The following is a 21,376-nucleotide window of genomic DNA, read 5'->3' on the forward strand; positions in this document are numbered from 1 at the left end:
TGAACTTAATATTACATATTATATTAAGTGTAAAAAAACTTGTTGTATATTAATTGGAATTTTAAATAACAGTTAATTACAAAAAATCTTATTTAAAGGTATAGTGACTTAAGTATTCAGATTATTATAATGAACTATTAATATTTAAATAATAATTATGAAAAAAAATTACATGCTTAGATGGCGACATTGAATAAATGTAAATATTATTTTTGCTGCGATTAATACATTCATATTTTTTCTCTTTCAGTTAGTTTTTTGCCTACAATGAGCGGTGGCATATATCTGCTTGTGGACAACTACTTGTTCGTCAAAAACTATTCTGATAAAGTAAGAATCTGGTGGAAGTGCGCTTCATATAGTTCGAAAGCTATGACGGCATTTCGTTGCTTAGCCACAGCATCAACAATTGACGGTCAGCTCGTCAGACATAATCCATGTCACAATCACGAACCACATGATATTCACGCTAATCTAGATGGAACATTCTGCAGATCTCGAACTAAATATAATTTTATTTTATAAAGATAAATGTTGCATTTTTTTTATTTAGATAGTCCATGTCCAAATTTACCAGAACAAAGGTTTATGATCTCGACATTACAACATACGTTTGTTTGAATACTCGTAAAAAAGCAAATCAAGGATACTCATCTGTATATAAATTAAAAAGTATTATTAATATTAATATATTTAAAGGCGGCTAGACATGGTGCAAATAATGAAACTTAGTTATATATTAAATTAATTTCACCTATATTTTTTTCAATTATGTAAATATGAATTGTACATATCTATTAGACATTTTTTATTGATTTTTAAATAGAATATCTATATGTACATATTAGAATAAGTATAGATGTACACAGGGCTTTTTTTTGAAAAAAAAAAGTGTCGGAACCCACTTTTTGTCAAGTTTTTTATTGGAAAAGATTACATTCAAATTATATTATATATAATATTCGTTTAAATCATAAAAAAAGAAACAAAAAGGTGCCGGAACGCCGTTCCACCGCGTTACATGGGAAAAAAAGCCCTCCATGTACATACATATATAAGTCGTTGACTGCAAACTGTTAGTAACTTCTTTTTATATGTGTTTAATTATAGTAGTTTACATATTTTTTTATGTAATTTATTATATCTATATGTATTTTCATATAATCTCGGCCGTTAGTCGCCTACAAGGCTTAAGTTAGGCCACCTGTGTGATATATTATACAATTATATAATATTTTATCGTATGCTGATATTATAGATAGTCTGTGATAGAAATAAAAATTGGTATATGTATGTATGTATGTACAATGTATTTGGTTGGTTATATGGAGCTGAAAAAACACTCAATCTCAATCTAACTTTCAATGTGAGTTTATTTACCTATTTTTTTGTTTTTGTTTTAATTCTATGTGTAAATAACTATTATAGATTATGAAATACATTATATTCTTCCTTAAAAGAACATAACTTAACAAGTAGTTTTTTTTATCATTCATTCTGCAACTTTCGAAGACCACTAAATTTAAAATCAATCAAAACTAAAACTTTATATTCATTTTATTTTATTCTTTAGTAGTTTTCACCAAATCTAGTAGAGGAAAAAGGCAGTTGGTGTATGAGGGATTTGTTTACAAACAAGATTACATTGGTAGAAATTACACCAGCTGGTCCTGTTGTCAATATGCTTCGACAAAATGTCCTGCCCGTGCATCCACAAGAAACGACGCTATTTTTAATGTCGTCGGAGTTCACAATCACAATCCTCCAAGATTGTTTACCACCTCGGATGGCAGAATCTTAAAAGTCTAAGTCATTAATTAAATTGATTCCAAATTATGTTATGTTTAATAAATTTTATTTTAAATATATATTTCGTTTTATTTTTCATTTCCTACTCTTTTCACATTATTTCAGATAACGTCGAGATTACAACAGCTATATACACATCTACATAGATTTAAAACAGTGGGTTTTACTCTTACTTCCAACAAAATTTGCATTCTGCATTCTAAGTTCGTATCTATTTTTATTTTTCAGAAGACAGTCCAAAACTAGTTACTTACTTATCAAAACGTGGAAATTTAAAAATAGTCAACAATGGATATTGTTATGTTCATGAAAGAGCCAATAGAGACAAATCAAAAATATACTGGCGATGTGAAAAGAAAGGCACGTGCAGCGTTAGAGTTCACACCGATTCTTTTAAAGAAGTCACCATGATTATGGGCACACACAATCATGAACCGTCTCATGTGAAACTGGAAGCTTCTAAAGTTATCTCCGAGATGAAACTGCGTGCTTCAAAAACGCCAGGAAGTGAACACGATGGGTACAACAATATAATTAAAGAATGCAAGAAGGGCTTGTCTGCAGAAGTAATCAATGCACTTCCTAGAACTGACAGCTTGAGGCGAATGATTAAACGACACAATATTAATCGTCCTGGAACTTCTGAATAAATATAAAAGTCATTTCACTTTAAATATAAATATAAAAGTCACTTTGAGACAAATGACCGAGTGTCTCATTCTTTAAGAAAAAATGTATCGACTCGGCTGAAACATTGAATTCGAATAGTGAGTGATTCGAATTTGAGTGCCTCAAATCTCGAGCTTAGGCCCAATCCTATGTATATGCACTATACATAAATAATTTATAATAATGATCATATATGTAAATATAATCAATTATATAAAATAGAATTACATATTTCTTTAATTAAATTATTATAATATATGTATTATGTTTTATTATTTTTGATGTAATAGAATTTGTATACTAGTGGCAGAAACTTTGCGGTACCACAAAATATAACATATGAAGTTCAAGTGTGCGTACATTTTAATACACAGTAAATATGGAAATTAAGTGTGTTAATAATATTTGGTGTTGAAAAAATATTAGTTTTTTCATTTTTTTCAAACTCGACAATTTATTCATAGATTTTTACCACCCCAATCTCTAGTTGCAATTAAATATATGTCCATACATATATTTATATAGTAGCATAATCAATTTTTATTATCGCGTACACACAAGTCTTCTATTACTATCACACGATGATTTTAATTTTTGTAATTGAATCTTCTACTATATATATACGTATGTACATATGTATGTATAATGATAAAATAGTGTCGCATATTAATTTGCGACGCATATTAATTTTAACAGATTCTTCTACTTTGCCTCTTCACAGAAATACAAAACTTCGTAGAACACATGCTAACATTGTGGTCAGAACAATTGATTTTACGATATAAAAGCTAGTCTTTTTTTTCTAGATGTAATGGTGGATCTGTAGTTAGCTATCACTTCGTTTTGTAAAATAACTTCTCCAATTTAGCAAATTTTTAATTTTTTAGCTGCATTTATCAAGACTACTCGTGGTGCTACACTCTTGATGGTGAACGGCTATACTTTCAACAGGAACAGAAGCACAAATATGGATACTAAATGTTGGTGGAAATGTCCATCTTACTATACGACTCGCTGTCTAGCATTTGTGGTCACTTTTCATGGTAAAATAATAGAAATGAAATACGGTCACAATCACGATCCACCTGTGTATGCGCAGGATGCCATGGGCTTTTACTACAAAGTTTTAGTTTAAATTTTATGTAATATCCAGTAACCCAATAAATAATTTCATTTAATTTTGTTGTTTGATTCCACAGTAACTAAATTTACGATTGGTAACTTTATCCGACGCTACAACTGCGTAACTTATCTTTTGTATATATTTTCAGCAATATTTATCCAAACTCAGCGCGGTGCTCAATTGTTGATGATAGACGGCTATACGTTCAAGAAAAACACTATGTGTTCAAGACGAATGAGACAGTGGTGGAAATGTCAAACTTACAACCTAACAAAATGTTTAGCATCAGCCACAACGGTAGAAGAACGATTAATCAGATACAAAAACAATCATAATCATGCACGATATCAATATTCACAAGATGAGAGTGGTGTATTTTTCAAAATACCCAAATAAAATTTCGGATATGTTCTTATTATTTTAAATTAATAAAATCGTATTCGGAGAAATATCCTTTATGTTTCATTTTTTCTCAAATATGTACATATACATATATTGATTTAAATGGTTAAATGTATGTTTCAATACCATCACTAACCTATTTATATATCTATCTATATAAAATTAATGTTTGTTTGTAGGGATGTTTCTGGTTTACAGATTCACGATTTTCAACTTAAAATCATCAAATACTATCTCTTGGTACCCTAACTAGACCTAGACTAACCTTAGACAGGTTTTGAATGGGGTTGGAGCCCAGGATCGAAGAGCTCCGATACAAAAACGTCAGACAAGTGTGTTTGTCTAATATGCAATTCCACAGTTTCCAATGTACATCTGTCCCTACATATCAAAATTAGTGCACATACTATCTATCACGGTACCCAAACTTTATATATGTTTTAGACTATATGTAGATAATTGTGAGAATTGCATTTTGGTAGAAATTGAAGATCTTTGAGGGTTTCTCTTTCTCAACCTTTATCCACCCAAGTACATAACACCAGGGAAACCTGGGAATAACCAACTTCGCTGGGCAATATCAGCTAATATTTTTTTCTAGTTAGTTTACCATTTAGCAGAACTACATACAATTGTTGACAACTTCATTAGAGTATGTACGTTAAACATATAGCTAACTATCCCGAATTGATAATATTGTATTTTTATTCTACATACATATACACACATATGTACGTACATACATCCCCACTAATAAAAATTTTTTAAAGTAACTAATATGAAAAACATGTTTCAGTGACATTTATTCCATCAAGATCCGGTGGGAGAATGTTAATGATTGCTGGCTACACTTACAGAAAGAACAATTGCCAAAATTTTACGTCCTGGTGGAGATGTTCATCTTATCAATCCATTCGCTGTCCAGCTAGTGCTGTTACTAGATATGATGAGTTGTATAAACTTATGAAAAAGCATAACCATGACCCTCCACATTTCTTTGTCACACCTAATGGACAAACAATCAAGTTGCCGTGACATAAAAAATTTTTAAATGCAAGTTTTTTGAGTTAATTCAACATAGTTTTTTTCACTTCACTTCTATCCATATTATTGTATTGATCCCTTACCTCTAATGACATCAATGTAGATATGGGTGATTGAACTACATATAACATAAGTGACAATGAATACAGGTGACGAGAATTTAATAAATGTATGTAACATACATGTCTCATTATATTTACACACATCAATTTTGATTTTGTCGTTCATATGATGATTGGTAATTAAGTTGGAACGCGTCTACTGTAATATATAATTTTAACAATATTCCAATGCACTAGGTTCATGACTTTTTATTATATAGATACATATAGATAATATGTACATAGAAAATTATTATATCTACAATCAATTTGTAAATATTTAAGTACTTATTTCGCGACAAAGATATGTACATAATCAATAATTAAAAACTAACAATATACATATATAATAATAGTCAATTGAAAGTCGTTTTTTTTTATTAATACAATATTTGATGTTTAAGATATATGTATGTGTACACTTGTATATGTAAATTAAGATTTTGTTTTCATATATTTAACATGATAAACAAATATTAATGCTCAAAAAATGAAACAATCCCATCATATGTATGTAAGTAAAGAAAAATGCCTTATGTAAAATTTAATGAATGTTTTATGTATGTGCATATTTATACAAACACACACATGTACATATATGTATGTATAAGGTACATGTACATATGTATGAATATTTACATACATAGAATATAATTTTAATACATAAACAGTAAATTAAGTAAATTGTATATATTATATTTAAGAAGGATACTTGGGAGAGGCGGCATTGCCGATGGACCCAATTCACGGATACATATGTACAATATATACATATAATACATTTTTAACAGATAGTTTTTCGCATTATATTAAATAGCACATGTAATATTTATTAAACGTCTTAAAAAAGGGTTCAGTATTCTTAAAAGCTGAAATTATAAAAAAAAAAAGTGTTTCCATATATGTAATTTAATAGACTTTTTACAGTTTATTTTTGTTTTATTTTAAATCTATCCCATGATTATGAAAAATTATATAATTTTTCGAACACTTGCCAACTTTGTAACTTATGTATTACATAAACTTAAGTATTAAATAATAAATTTCTTTTAAATAAAGAAATTTATAAATAGTTGTATTTAATTGGTCTTTGGCGAGTTACTATATGAAACGCTCAGTAACTACATATAATAAATGGTCAGTAAGTAAAATTAACGATAAACATATTACAGAAAAGGTCGTTAAATACATATATTACAGAAATTCTATTTATATACTGCGCAATAAAAATTTTTATATATATATATATATATATATATATATATATATATATATATATATATATATATATATATATATATATTTATATATACATATATATTTCTAATTATATTATATCAAAATTTCCATGTATATTAAATGAACGATTGAAATGCTACTCTAACTAATTCTTTTTATAACTCTAATGCTTTTTATAAGACTATTTTTTCTTTTGGAAAATTTTAGTTGACTTGATTCAAATATAGCTCAGTGTTGTTGTTTTATTATTACAGGTATAACAATATGCGTTCCTAAATATTATTCGTCTGATGATGACTTTGTTGGAGTCGTGAACAATGTTAACGTCGAGACACGCCGAAAAAGAAGACGACGATTATGGAGGCAACATGCTGTTATCCCTAACAAAGAAGAAGCGTTGAGATACGTAAAAGAAGATGGTTCATGGAGCTTCCACTACTCTAACAAAACTTTCGACGGTATAAAACATTATTATCGCTGTAACAAAGTGAAAAGGCGAAATCAGCAATGTGACGCTAGTATATATTTGTTATATAGTTCACGTAATGATTGCGTTATAATTTATAAGACTGTAAATGCACATTCACACAATGACCAATCTTTATCTTTAATGAAACCACCACAAAATATTAAATAGGTCTACCCATAAGATTAAGACTCATAAAACCTCCTCTGGCAGTCAATCAAATGCCCATCAGAGAGAAGCCTAAAACAGGTAGACCGAAGGTAACTACTAGAGCACTTGATTGATTGACTTAGATGTTTACTTTATCTATATTTTTATTTGTATTGTAGGGGTTTTAATGTTTGTATTTTTGAAGTGGGAGTATAGTTACGCGTAAGTAACCTCACAAACCTAACATGTTTCTTATATGGTGTATGTGTTTATTTTGCGTAAATGAGTTTCACTTCTGTAATATGTAGTATTAAATACTTAAGTAAGTCTCACTTCTGTAGTGTCTAGTATAGTGTGCTGCAATATATATTTTTTTTATTGTATTAACCACCAAATGAAAAGTGATATAGTTGAGAAAATAATTTCTTCCGACTATTTTATTACATGTGCTATTACTTTCTAGTAATAGCACATGCTATTTGTTCAGAATAAAAAATGTTAAATAGCAATTTAGTCAACTCTATGCTGAACTTGTATACATGTTTGTATGTACATGTCAGATATGTATATGTCAGACTTCATTTACATTTTTTTTGTTTTTTTAAAGGTTGTACATATGTATATATGTATATTTCAAACTATTTTATGAAAAACGAAATGACCCTATAATTTATCGTAAAAATAATAAATACTTTTTGGTTAGGATTTATTTTAATTACTTTAAATTTGATATGGGGGATATACCACATGCAATATTTGCTATGGTCGTTGGTCTCTTGGATTTTGAAGTTAAAAATTTAAATACATTAACTTTCTGTCCATTAGTATTAATGTATTATTTTAATTCAAATGACCAACGACTGCAATGCTGTCCCATATTAAATTTTTTTCTCAATCCATATATTAACTTAAAATCTTGCATCGGTTTCCGAATTTACTTTTGTAATTGTGTAATAAATTTTATTACTTTGTATTGTTTTTAATTTCAGGTATTTTGATAATAACATCATTATATGTATGTATGTAAGTTATACATACATATGTACATAAAATATATTTTTTATTAATATCATATTTAAATATTATGATTTTCTGGTATATTAATATATCCATGTTGTATAGGAAAAATTTTAATAAAATAAAAACTACGTATATAATTTTCCAACATATGCACGTGTGTATAAATTGTTTTTTATTTATTTATTCAAAATAATAATAATAATGAAAACAATGAAAAAATATTAATAATTCCTTAATATTTATGGTGGAACTTGCACTTCAAATAAATGAACTCTTTCCATAATTTGAGCAGAAATTGAATATGTAAAGGAGCTCATTATATCTGGTCGCTCTATATAGTATTCGCAAGGACATTTTGTGACATCTTATAATCAACTGCGTATGTAATTTGTTTTTATTTTTACCTTCGAAATACAGATTCAATAATATGAATAAGTATTTTAATTTTAATTAATTCTTACTTCGAAATTTCAGTTGAATTCTTACCCAACACTCGTGGTGGATATCGACTAAGAATAAACGGATTTTATTACTGTAAGCGATGTGACAGTAAAGCTGGAAAGTGTTGGTGGAAATGTTGCTTTTATCCCATCAATAGATGCAGGGCTATTGCAGTGACATACTATAATACCCTAATTTCTTTCAAACATGAACATAACCATGAACCACCTCTACATTAGAACCAAACCGAAACTGATGTATTTACCTAGTATTATATGATGTATTTCAAATGTGCCTAAATATACTATTATATTTTTAATTGCGTGTTTATTTTCAAACCCACCACAACTAAATTATTAAAATAATTTACCTTATGTATGTACGTAGCTTATTTTAATGATGTTTTGTATTATTCCAGTGACTTTTATACCGACCAGACAGGGCGGTAGGCTGCTAATGGTTGAAAATTACACTTTTCAAAGAATATCTCCAGCCAGTGTATCTGACGCATCCGTTATCAGATGGAGGTGCAGTTCTTATCTAATGCGACGATGTCCAGCTACTGCGCAAACCTTAAAAGATGTTCTTGTGAAGCGAAAATCTGATCACACACACGAACCACCAACCTTTCGACGATGTGCAAGTGGAAAATATATAAAAATTTGTTAATAATTATGTAACTTTAATTATAGGTATAATATAATACACATCCAATTTCCTGATTCACAAAGCTTTTACTATCTAATTTTGTACATTTTTCAATTTATTATTTTACAACGGGTCTCCAAACTCCAAACAAAGGGTCAAACAGGAATATTTTTAGTACTAAGAAAAATTATAGAAATCTATCGGAATCTACATATTATTATTCATCGTTTATAGTTTTTGTAGATTCTTACGATTTGAGATTACATGCGTATATGAAGATAGAGATAGTCTTCATATCATATATTCTTGTATAAAATTATGTGGGATTCTTTCTTAGGATGTTTGATAGGAAATAAGTAAAAAGCAGCATATACAAGAACAAGTAGTTTATTCCTTATTACATATTTAAATTATGTTCCACTCATACTAACCTTTCATTACATACCACTCATAACAATCCTACAATTATATATATATATATATATATATATATATATATATATATATATATATATATATATATATATATATATATATATATATATAAATATATAGGTCACATGTCCAGTCTATGTACAGGGGCATATTAGTAAACTAAAAATCAGAAATTTTCAAATTCACCATAAATGGCCTTAAACTTTTCGTCGGGTATTGTATTTTTAGTAGAAATTAAAAATGTAATTTTAATTTGCATTATAATATGTATATATACATATATATTAATTAACCCTCTGTATGTCCATTGATGTTTTTAGTGTCGTATATGCCAACTCGGAAAGGTGGTCGTCTATTGGTCATTGAAAATTATACTTATACAAAAATCACAACAGGCTCGAAGAACATTTGTATTCGTTGGAGATGTTCATCATATCAATCCACACGCTGTTTAGCTTTTGCCATTACTTTAGATGACAGAGTATTGAAAATAAGACGTGAGCATAATCATCTTCCACCCAGATATGTCAAATCCACAGATGGAATATATGTTAAAATTTAACAGTAGTCTTTCACAAATTATTTTCGTTTTATCTTATGATATTACGATAATTTATTGAAACGTATGATATTTACTTATTATATATTAGCTTTAAGTACACAATTCTGACTAAGCAATAATGCATGTATGTATGTTTTACAGACATTTTAGACAAATTAGAAAGTGATTTTTTTTAATCTCCGTTTTATTATTTTATGATATAATTTGTATATTATTAAGTACAAAATAAAACATGCCTTAATTCGTTTTATTTGTTTCATTTAATTTATTTTTCAGTTGATATTTATTGAATATATGTATATATGTACATATGTATACTCGAGAATAGTATAACTTAGAAACATAACAACGAAATTGTGTAAAGTCGTCGGAATAACAGTTAGGCCGACTGGTTTATAGATTTTGAATAGCTTAATTATAAAGCCAGAATCTCACCGTCGTATTTTGTTTCTTTAGTTGTGTGTTGTGTATTTATGTATATCAAACCATTAATCCTGGTTTGGTCTGACTGTTATACTTCTTTTCACAGTGGCATTAATACCGACTCGTCGAGGTGGCCATTTATTGATGGTGAATGGTTTCACGTACGTGAAGCATTCGATGTCTTCACCCAGAACGATTTGGTGGAGATGTTCATTCTACGGAAAAACACATTGCAGAGGATCTGCCGTGACGAACGAACATAAAGTGGTGATAAGGTTTGCGAAAGACCATAGTCATAATCATAAACGACCTGAATATCAATTGCTGCCTAATGGGCAATATATGAAGTTTTAACTTGTCCAACAGTATTATTTAAAACTTTTAATTTACTAGTGAGAATTGTTTATAATTGTTAGTTTATAAGCTCTCAATTAATTGTTAAATGTACCTAATAAAGCAAGCACAACGATTTTAGTTAAATACTAACTCGAAAGTTCTGGCGTCAAATATTGATCATTTGACGTCTTGAATAATACGAAATTGGTCAATTATATCATATTTGTGTTGTTTCAAGCAATTCCGTACCTGAACTTAATGATCTCTACTTTATGTAATTATTAGAAAAAAATTAAATGGCAATTTTTAAGATAAGATATACATATTTAAATCTATTATACCATATTTATTGATGAAAAAATCTCTTCATCATTTATATTACATACATACATACGTAAATATATGTATCTATCTAGAATAAACATGTAAGTATTTAATGATAAATTTAAATACGGTTAATTCTAAATAAATTGTGTATTGACCATTTGTCTTTTATTTTAATAATTTTACTCCTTTAATAACCACCAAATTTCCTTTTCTAAAACATTATTTTAACTTGAAATAAAAATTGTTTTTCATTTCAAAAACAAAATTAATTTGAGAATTTTAATAAATATCAATAAATAATCAAGTGCGGTGCGACTTATGTAGTGGAATGGCTAATTTAAAATTTAATTTCCATTAAAAATTCAACGATATCCAAAAAGGTATAGAACAAGATTAGCAACTACCTGTCAACTGTTCCGTTGTGTATCGTAGACGCTTAAATTCCATTGTAATACGCAAATGCTATTATTTTTTTTGCTTTTTATATTTATGTATATATATATTATATAATAAAATATCAATGACATTAACATCAATTTGGTATATTTTCAGTGCATTTCATACCGACCCGACGTGGTGGATTCATAATGATGATAAATGGTTTCACATACCAAAAGCATTCCCTATCGGCCAGATCGATATGGTGGAGATGCGTTTTTTACAACAGCACCAGATGCACAGCATCAGCCATTACGGACCCACACCAGAACCTACGAAGGTTCAGGTGTGATCACAATCATCTGCCACCTCAATATCGAGTACTCCCCAATGGACAGTTCATCAAAGTGGCACCCACCTGACCCTGACTGTATCCGCGAATTCAATCCTTTTTGTAGTGTTTGTCATTATTTCAGGTGATTTTATTTGTTCTTATTTTTTTTACTAACTTACTAACTAACCTACTTACTAACAACGGTACGTCTAGATTATCGTGTTCAGTAATCGCAGTCGATCAGCTTACCTTTGAGAAATAGTCAGGTCAACTTATCGCATAAATGATTGAATAGTCATATTTACATATGTACATATATACATATATAGTAAAAATTTAGATTGTAACCAGAAAATTATGGCTTCTGTGTAAAATTATTTCGCTAAGAAGAGAACGAGCTCGATAACAAGCTGCATTTGTCAAACTATTCTTAGCATGTATGTATGTCGTTTTAGTCCGCTTTGTATTTATGTTATGTATGTCGGTTGTATAATACGCAATATGTAAAAATACTTAAATTAAATATTTTCTAATATAAATAAGTACCTATCTATTGTTAACATGAATGAATATTATGTCGTTATAGATCTATGTATAAGAAATCTAATTTGGTATTGTTAAAATTATGAATTTAATTCCCGATTCACAACTCATTAGAATTATTTTAATAATTGCAAAAATGTATCAAACAATAAAACACCATATTTGCGAATTTTCTATATGGTTTTATTAGATTTTACTTTTTTTTGTATAATTTTTCAAAAAAAGATTCATTATTTAGACGAATATCTTTCATATTTTTTTATCTTTCCCCTAACCATAACAAATTATCTATCTAATTTTATTGTAGTGCCTTTTTTTTATCAAATCATACTAAAAACACAATTGCTAACACTTTTTTTTATATTTTTAGTGTTGTTCATACCTACGCGTAAAGGAGGTTGCGTGATGATGATCAACGGCTTTACATTCCAAAAACATTCACCGTCTTCGAAGACAATATGGTGGAGATGCGCTTTCTACAATATAACTCGCTGCACAGCCTCAGCCATAACCGACCAATTTCAAAATTTACGCAAATTTCGACCAAATCACAACCACAAACCACCCCAGTACCGCTTGCTACCCAACGGTCAGTACAAAAAACTGTGGCCTAGGTCCACGGCCAACATCCTACCGATCAACTTTTAAATTAATTTAAAAAATTACCAATTTATGTATCTACATACTTTAAATGTTGCATGTGATCTCTTGAATTACCTCAATGTAAGTAGAATTTTAATTATACTCAAATTAACTTAAGAATATGTGTACCAAATTAAATTTACCAATTATAAAATACAAAAAACGTACTTATACTATACAAATTTACTATACACAATATATAAAAAAAAAATCTAGTCAAAATTATATAGTCGTATGTATTCGTTTTAAAACATGGTCTATCAATTTTTTCTCTTGTGATATCGATGTACAAATTTAATTTATTATATATTTATCAAATATAGTATCAAAACCCTTATGTGTATTGTCCTCAATATATTATATACTACATTTCATGTGTAATTGTATTTAATAGATAAATACTTTATGAAGTTGTCCGTATACTATTGTGATTGTAGGAAAGCAAAATTTTTCTTGCAAAAACTTTATCTGTATGGTTCCTTCCATGACGAATTTAAAATTGTTTAGTATTATATAATATTAAAGTGTAATGTTAAATATAATCAAAGCAAAGCATAAGAAATTGTTGAATGTTTATAGTTATTAAAAGAAAGGCTCTAAATATATAATATATTATTCTTAATAATATTATATTTTGTTTTTGTATACGTGTTTAAATGATGTTTCGTATATTATCTTTCTACCTCAAAATTAAAGGTAACGCTATGTGTTTATTATAATAATAACAATGTTGTGAAAGTATTTGTTTCCACTAGTCATTATTGTATAAATGTATTTCACTCGTCATTCAATCGAATGATTGAGTATATTATCGTACAATTCCAAAGAAAATCAATTATATGTGTATTAACTTGAATATGAAAATAAATTTCATTAAAAAAACTCTTTTTCATGTAAATTTATTGTTTTTGCCTGGTTAAAATTACAAACTATTTTCTTCACGAGTAGTAGACCATAGAACTTATATGGTTTTAAACATTTCTAAAATTTATTTATTTCTTATTAAATTTTATTTGCCATTTAATTATTATTTAAAATTTATATTTGTATTCACCATTAGTTATCATTTTCCTCCCAAACAATGTGTATATATGTAAATAGCACATGTATGACCATTTATATAATATGCAGACTATTTTTATATGAAGATAAATATCCAGGTTGCTGTTTAAAATGAACACAATTGCTTTTACAGGTTTGTATAATTTCCATAAATTTTTAAAATATGTTTATCTAATTTGACCATATTTTTTTAGTTCCTATTCGTTTCGGTTTCTCTCGTCACGGCAACTATGTAATCATCATGGGCACCTACCGTTTTGCCAAATTTACTGTTCTCTTACATGGCGTGGTCGTATGGAGATGCATAAAACAAAGTCTCATCAGGTGCAAAGCCAAAGTCTATACAAAGGGTAACAGGCTGTTACGTGTCGTCAACTGCCACAACCATTAAACACGGTACAACTGTCAATAAAATTGTTAATACGTCTTTAATACATATATATTATTGTAATCAATAATGATCGTATTGAAACTTAGCGATAATTTTAAATGTTCCTCAAAGCAATGTTACCTTATACAATACATAATATTACCCGATAATTTAAATTTAAATAAAATTTTTTGTAAAGAATCACTTTGATTATAAACATTCCTATTCAATAATAAATGTGATATAATTTGCCATATTTAATGTTAAGTTTATATTTAGTAATAAAATTAATTTCATTCCTGTAAATAGTAAATAATATGTTACATGTTTGTAAGAGTGATTTATTTACTTTATAATTTATATGAAAAATTTATTATATATTATAATATCTAAAAAGAAAGGTCAAACCAATATAGGTATTAAATGGCATATGTTGAAATTTTTGCAATTGTTGCGCAATTGGTCGAAGTGTTTAGAAAATTACGAGTATTTCAAAAATCAACGTACAATTTTTAATGAAAATATTGAATGTATATTGTGATACATTTGGTTTTTAGTACAAAATATGTAAATTAAAAATGCACATTAGACAAATAATCTTAAAGTCATTATATTGTATAATTTCTGGTCATTTTGTATTATATTTATATAATATATATATATAAGAAGAAGAAGAAGAAAATATTTTACAAATATTTTTTTTTTATATATTAAAATAATTTTCGTTGATTTTTTTGTATTTTTTAAATTTAATTATATATACATAAACATCGCTGTGAAATAATGACATTTCTCCAAAGACTAATTTTTTTTTTATTTCAATTACTTACAATACTTTAATGTTATGAAAAATGTCATCAAAAATACATGTGAGAAATGTTTTAAGATACCATTAATGTATTGTAAATTTTTAAAATAAATTTTTTCGAACTGAATTTAAATTTTAATGAAAACCATTTAACTTAAATGATACAATAATCCACCAAAGAAGTATTACCTCTTAAATAAGGATGGTGATCTGTGAAAGGGAAGAAAAAAAAAAAGAAATTATAAAATACACATCTACATAAATCATTCACGCTTTCAAAACTACATATATTATTAATGCACAAAAATATCGATCAATTAACTATCATGATAATTTGAAGTTCGAACAATATTGCACCCATCCTTTTACAAAAGCACACAAAATACAACATTTTAATTAACAGATTTTTACCATTTCTATATGTAATCAATTTATTATTTTATTGCAGTCTCGTATGTTATGTCACGAAGAGGAAAACCTCTAATTAAGCTTGGATCGTACACTTTTAAGCTACAATCTACCACTAATCATAAGAAAAGGTGGGTGTGCTCCACTCACCACAGTCGAGGATGCACTGCCAAAATGCACACGATAGATGACAATGTTGTTTATGAAGTAAATTATCATAACCATTGATTTTCTTGTATCGATACCTCTAAGCGATAAATACTGCAAGGTTATTATGATTATATATAATTTATATATTTTTTTATATCGTCGTTTCCTCTCATTTTTTTCTTACAGTTTAACATTCACTCACCAACATCAGGTATGTTTGTTGTTATTCTAAATTTTTATTTTATTTCAGTGGAAGTCGTTACTTCATTGGTTGGAAAACCGCTTATAAAGATTGGGAACTACACATTTCGACGCCATTATGAAAATAGCGAATTCAAGGTTCGATGGTGTTGTTCGACTCATCAACCCAAAGGATGTAAAGCTTGTTTGTTCACGTTTGATTCCGTCATTGTTTCCCTCAACAACAACCACAATCATTAATATTAAAAAATACAAACACATGTTTACATGTACGCATATGCATTTATAAAATTAAACCAATGATATTTTATATAAAAAAATCTTTTTCACTATTCCTTAACCAACTTAATATTTTTCACATCCATTATTGTCTTATACTAAATTATGTTTATTAAACATTTTTCAGACGAAAATAAATATTACTTTGGTGCTTACGATAAATGTTGGGACTATTTCAAACGTAGAAAAGACAACAAAGATTCAGCAATATGTACTTTATGTAAGAGAGTTATTGCGTGTAAAGGATCGTCATCTTCTGGTTTACATCGTCATTTAATGGGTGTACATAAAAAGATAAGACATCCCAAAGACAACGATGTTCCTACATATCGGCCGTCTAAAGGAAATATAGCAATTGAAAATCTATTTAATCTTTGTAACAAAACAATGTGAAAAACTTACATATTTTTACTGAAATATTTATTGAATTAATTAAATTTGTATAAATGTTTTTTTCCATATTTGTATTACTTTTTTATTCATACATACATACAGACATGTGAGGAAGATATACATACATACATATACATATTGTTAATACCAATAAGCTGCAAAGGTATGTAAATTATTAACAAACTTTTATAGTTTAAACTCACATATGCATGTAACTCATTCTTATTATTTAATTTCAGTTATAGAAGTCATCAGATCTATGGCTGGGAAACCACTGCTGAAGATCGGAAATTACAAATTCAGACGGCAATATAACAAAGGCTTAAAAGTACGATGGGCTTGTTCCACACATCAACCCAAAGGGTGCAAAGCTACCCTACATACATTTGACAGTAAACTTGTTTACTGTAAAAACCTTCATAATCATTAATTATTCAATATTTATTTGACAATCTATCCAAGATAATTATTTAATAATAAAAATCTGACAATATGAACTATTTGATATTATTTAGATTGCATGCGATTTGTACCGATTCTGTCACGATGATATACATAGACATTTAATTAGTCGTACCATCGCTTATTTCATATTTCATCTACCCAATTGACTTGTGAATCAGCATAAACAAACACGTGTCATCGCAATACCTTCGTTTGTATCTAACATCCTTATAAAAACGCATAGAGTGTATTATAAATAAAATATTAAACTTAAACTTCCATTCTAGTCCAATTTAAATAATCTCGCGTAATGTATTGTAAAGTAATTATATTAGATATACATAAATGTAGGGCTTTTTTGAAAAGAAAATGTGCCGAAACTCACTTCTTGTCGAGTTTTTTTATTGAAAAAGATTATATTCGATTCGATTATATTATATAGAATATTCGTTTGAAACATAAAAAAATGCTGAGACAAAAATGTGCTGGAACGCCATTAAACGCCGTTAAATGGGAAAAAAGCCCTGAATTTATGTTTATATTATATGTACATGCGTAATATTTATTAAAAATTAAGGTTATGTCAATTGCCATTGAATTATGTGTTCTGAATATGAATATTCATAATTAAAACTATTTATTCCAAAATATTCAATAAAAAGTTGATGTTAAATAAATTGTTTACTGTAGATCCCTTCACAGTGATGATATCAATTGGTGTAAAAAATCAACTGATATCAATTTAACACGCATAGATCCTTAGTAAAGAATATGGATAAACAAATTTGTATGAACTTGGTGAGGCCAAGTTTAAATTTTAATTTTAATATTATATTATAGAAAACTAGTGGTTTTACCCAGCTTCGCTCGGTATTTGTAATATAATTATATATGATTATATACACTATGATTAATGTACAAATTCATAGATGTCTCGTTAATTTCGGGTTTTCAGTTTCTCGTGTCTCGTTAATTCAGCGACTTATGTAATACAAAATGCTGCATTCTTGTAATTCACCAGAAAGGCGCATTGGGGTTTACCTGTTAGGCCTTCCGGGCATATTTGTATATATGTATGTAAAAAATAAAATAAAACAAACCGCTTAAGTATGGCTAATCTAATAGTAAACACTTTATTAAATTTATTTGAATATTCATTTGTTCTTTTATTAAATTTAACGTCACGAATTCTACGAACCAAAACATACATACATACAAAGTCTCTTTCGAAATTATATATTAAAAGAGATGCATTGTTAAATATGTATATACATATGTAAGTGGGATATCTACTAGTCGCCATCATCAGCTTACTCTCGTTTGTACATATGTACATATGAACGATTGCAACATATATTGTATATTAGTGGCTTGTGTGACATAATTGTGCACCTTGTAAAATATCGCAATTCAAATCAACGGAATTAATCATTTATTAATAACTTCACAGATTATTTTAATAACTCATGTAAGTTTCGCCGCAATCGGTTGAATGGTATAGGAAGACATACGTAACAGACAAACAGACAATTCAAAGGATTTGAAGCCCCCTGCGGGGACTTCGAATCCTTTGAATCGAAAAAAATCGAATCGGCGCCTATGAATCGAAAAAAAAAAATCGAATTTGTCGTCTACGAACGAAGGTTACAGTATACTTACATACATACATACAAAGTCTCTTTCCAAAATATATATTAGATGATTATTTAGTTTTTTATTTAAATGGTACCAGAATTCACATTTTGTCAAGCTTTTTATAAAAAAAATGAAATTCAAATATCATTTAAATAAAAATTTTCCAATGGATGAAGCCCATATAAACATGGATTTTTTAATTTAAAAACAGTAAAAAAGCTGCTGGAACGCCGTTCCAATGCATTACACTACAAAAAACTGTATGTATTGTTATGTTATTATGTATGTTAATTTTAAACTTACAAACAAGTTTAAAATTAAATGAAAAATTTCCATTTCATTAAAATTTATCTTGTTCTTTTTCCAGAAACAGATTTCAAATATATGTGGTACGACAGTTGCTGGAAACACTTTCTGCGCAACATCCATGATAAGAATACTGCGGTTTGCATAATGTGTGCCAAATTGATTTCGTGTAAAGGCTCATCTTCCACCGGTTTGCATCGTCACTTGGAAGGAGTGCACAAAATGAAAAGATTTCCAAAGTAATAAATGTGATACTTAAATGTAGTTTTAAATGTTATCAAAATGAAAAACGCTCATTAAACACTTCACCATCTAAATTTTGTATTTGAGATTTCGAATACCTTTTCTTTTGATTTAATTTCAATAATTTTCATTTTTTGTAATGTGATATTCATTACTATCAGATATAACACGATATTTTAGAGTAGATCTTTGATGATTAAATTGTAATTATTCAAATATAAATATTCTACGATATTATATTTATCAACTCACTTGTTTACTAGGCTATTATATTTGACATTTCAGCAAAAGCACATTGACAATAGTTAAAAGACTAACGTTTATCCATTTTTACGTCCATCAGATTTTAAAATCCAACTTTGATTGTATGTACATATGTAAGTACGAGTATTATGTATTATATTTGTCAGCAAGTCGATAATAACAAACATTTACGGTCTCCGAAGTCAATGATATTCTTTATTAGAAGTTATAGTCCGTGTGGTCCAAACTCTGTAATCATTTTGCACGACATCAGTACTGATTTTGCTGTCGTCATACTTATACATTATATTGTTGATATTTCAGATTCGCTTAACTGTGATGATCAAGCTGAGGAGTTTCCGATAAACATTGAGAATCGTCTCAAACATAATTTAATGGAAGTTCGTTCTCGCGAAAGGCGTCGTTGTTTAACGTGTTATGCCAAACTTTCAATGCAACAGGGCAGATTATATGCCCGTCGAAAGTCACCTGATTCTCGTTACAAATGCTTGCAATGTGTTAAATATTATTGTGTGCAATGTTTTATAGAAACGCATAATTAATTATTTTCATAGTGATTATTAATTTATTTGAATATCCTTATCAAACGATGCTATTTATTTATTTATATAAGAATATTAAGTATTACCATATCATTACCTTCAAAAGGTTAAATATAATACAAAACTAAACATATGTATATTTAAATTTAGAAGTTTTGTATAAAATAAAATAAACATTTAGGTTTTGATCTCATACTTTCTTGAAATTAAAAGGAGAACTCTCTATACCAGAGATGGGCAACCTATTTTTAAAATGTAGCCACAATTGTGGCAAATTAGAATTTAAATTCAGTGTTTTATTTTTATTTTTAACTCGTTGCTGTCAATATTTCGCACGTTAAAATTTGCACCTTGTGATTAGAAACGATGTTGCCCAGTCCTAATTTACATATATAATATGTAAATATACTCCTTTTTGTTTCAAATTAAAGAGTACACATACGAGTATGTACATATATCATACATAAAATAACGCAATTCCTCTATATACATAAGTATTATTTAAACATGTTTTGTTTTTTGGTGATATATTATTATTATTGTTGTTAATTACACGATCGTGGCACAAATTTATATAATATACATACATAGTTATTAATTGTGCACAATTTGAACTTCAAAATTTAGAAAAAACTCATGCAATTACAAAATAAACTATTTTTGCACAACTATTGATGTATTTCATTTTAGACTAAACCGTATACAAACATATATTATACAATTTGTATTTATTCCTAATTGAAATCTATACATTTCATTGGAAATCAATAGATTTCAATCATCCTCATATTTTTATTATATACGTTTTCCTATGGTTAATTGTTTTTCATTTTCAGCTCAATACGTCTCGTCTCAAAGTGGAAAGACACTTATTCAGGTAGGTCGTTATACTTATAAATGGAAGTACAACCTGAAAAATAACAGTAGAACTCGTTGGACGTGCTCAACTCACGACAACCAAGGTTGCCTCGCCTCCGTTGACTCCCACAAAGACGTTATAATAGGCCATAATGCCAATCACAATCATTAACCTATAATTATTATTGGTATTTTTCAAATCATTTGAAAACTTAACAATTTTAAAGTAGCATGCACTTTTTGTTTTTGTGTAGATAAAATCAATTATTTATAATATTTATAAATAAATTGTACAAACAATATTACACATATGAGAGTGTT

General features: G+C 28.0%; 1 protein-coding gene and 1 long non-coding RNA gene across 11 annotated transcripts in view; one reads left to right on the plus strand and one right to left on the minus strand.

Moving 5' to 3' along the window:
* Nucleotides 1-21,376, minus strand: part of LOC143919269 (uncharacterized) — a 494,191-nt gene that overhangs the window by 389,266 nt on the left and 83,549 nt on the right. The gene's annotated exons all lie outside the window — the stretch shown is intronic.
* Nucleotides 15,779-20,867, plus strand: LOC143919280 (uncharacterized). The gene is made up of 6 exons (XR_013261218.1): nucleotides 15,779-16,008; nucleotides 16,141-16,360; nucleotides 16,498-16,926; nucleotides 17,003-17,091; nucleotides 19,210-19,387; nucleotides 19,959-20,867. It is a non-coding gene; the product is annotated as an uncharacterized LOC143919280 (long non-coding RNA).

Source organism: Arctopsyche grandis, chromosome 11, assembly GCF_051622035.1.
Source record: "Arctopsyche grandis isolate Sample6627 chromosome 11, ASM5162203v2, whole genome shotgun sequence".
NCBI lineage: Eukaryota > Metazoa > Arthropoda > Insecta > Trichoptera > Hydropsychidae > Arctopsyche > Arctopsyche grandis.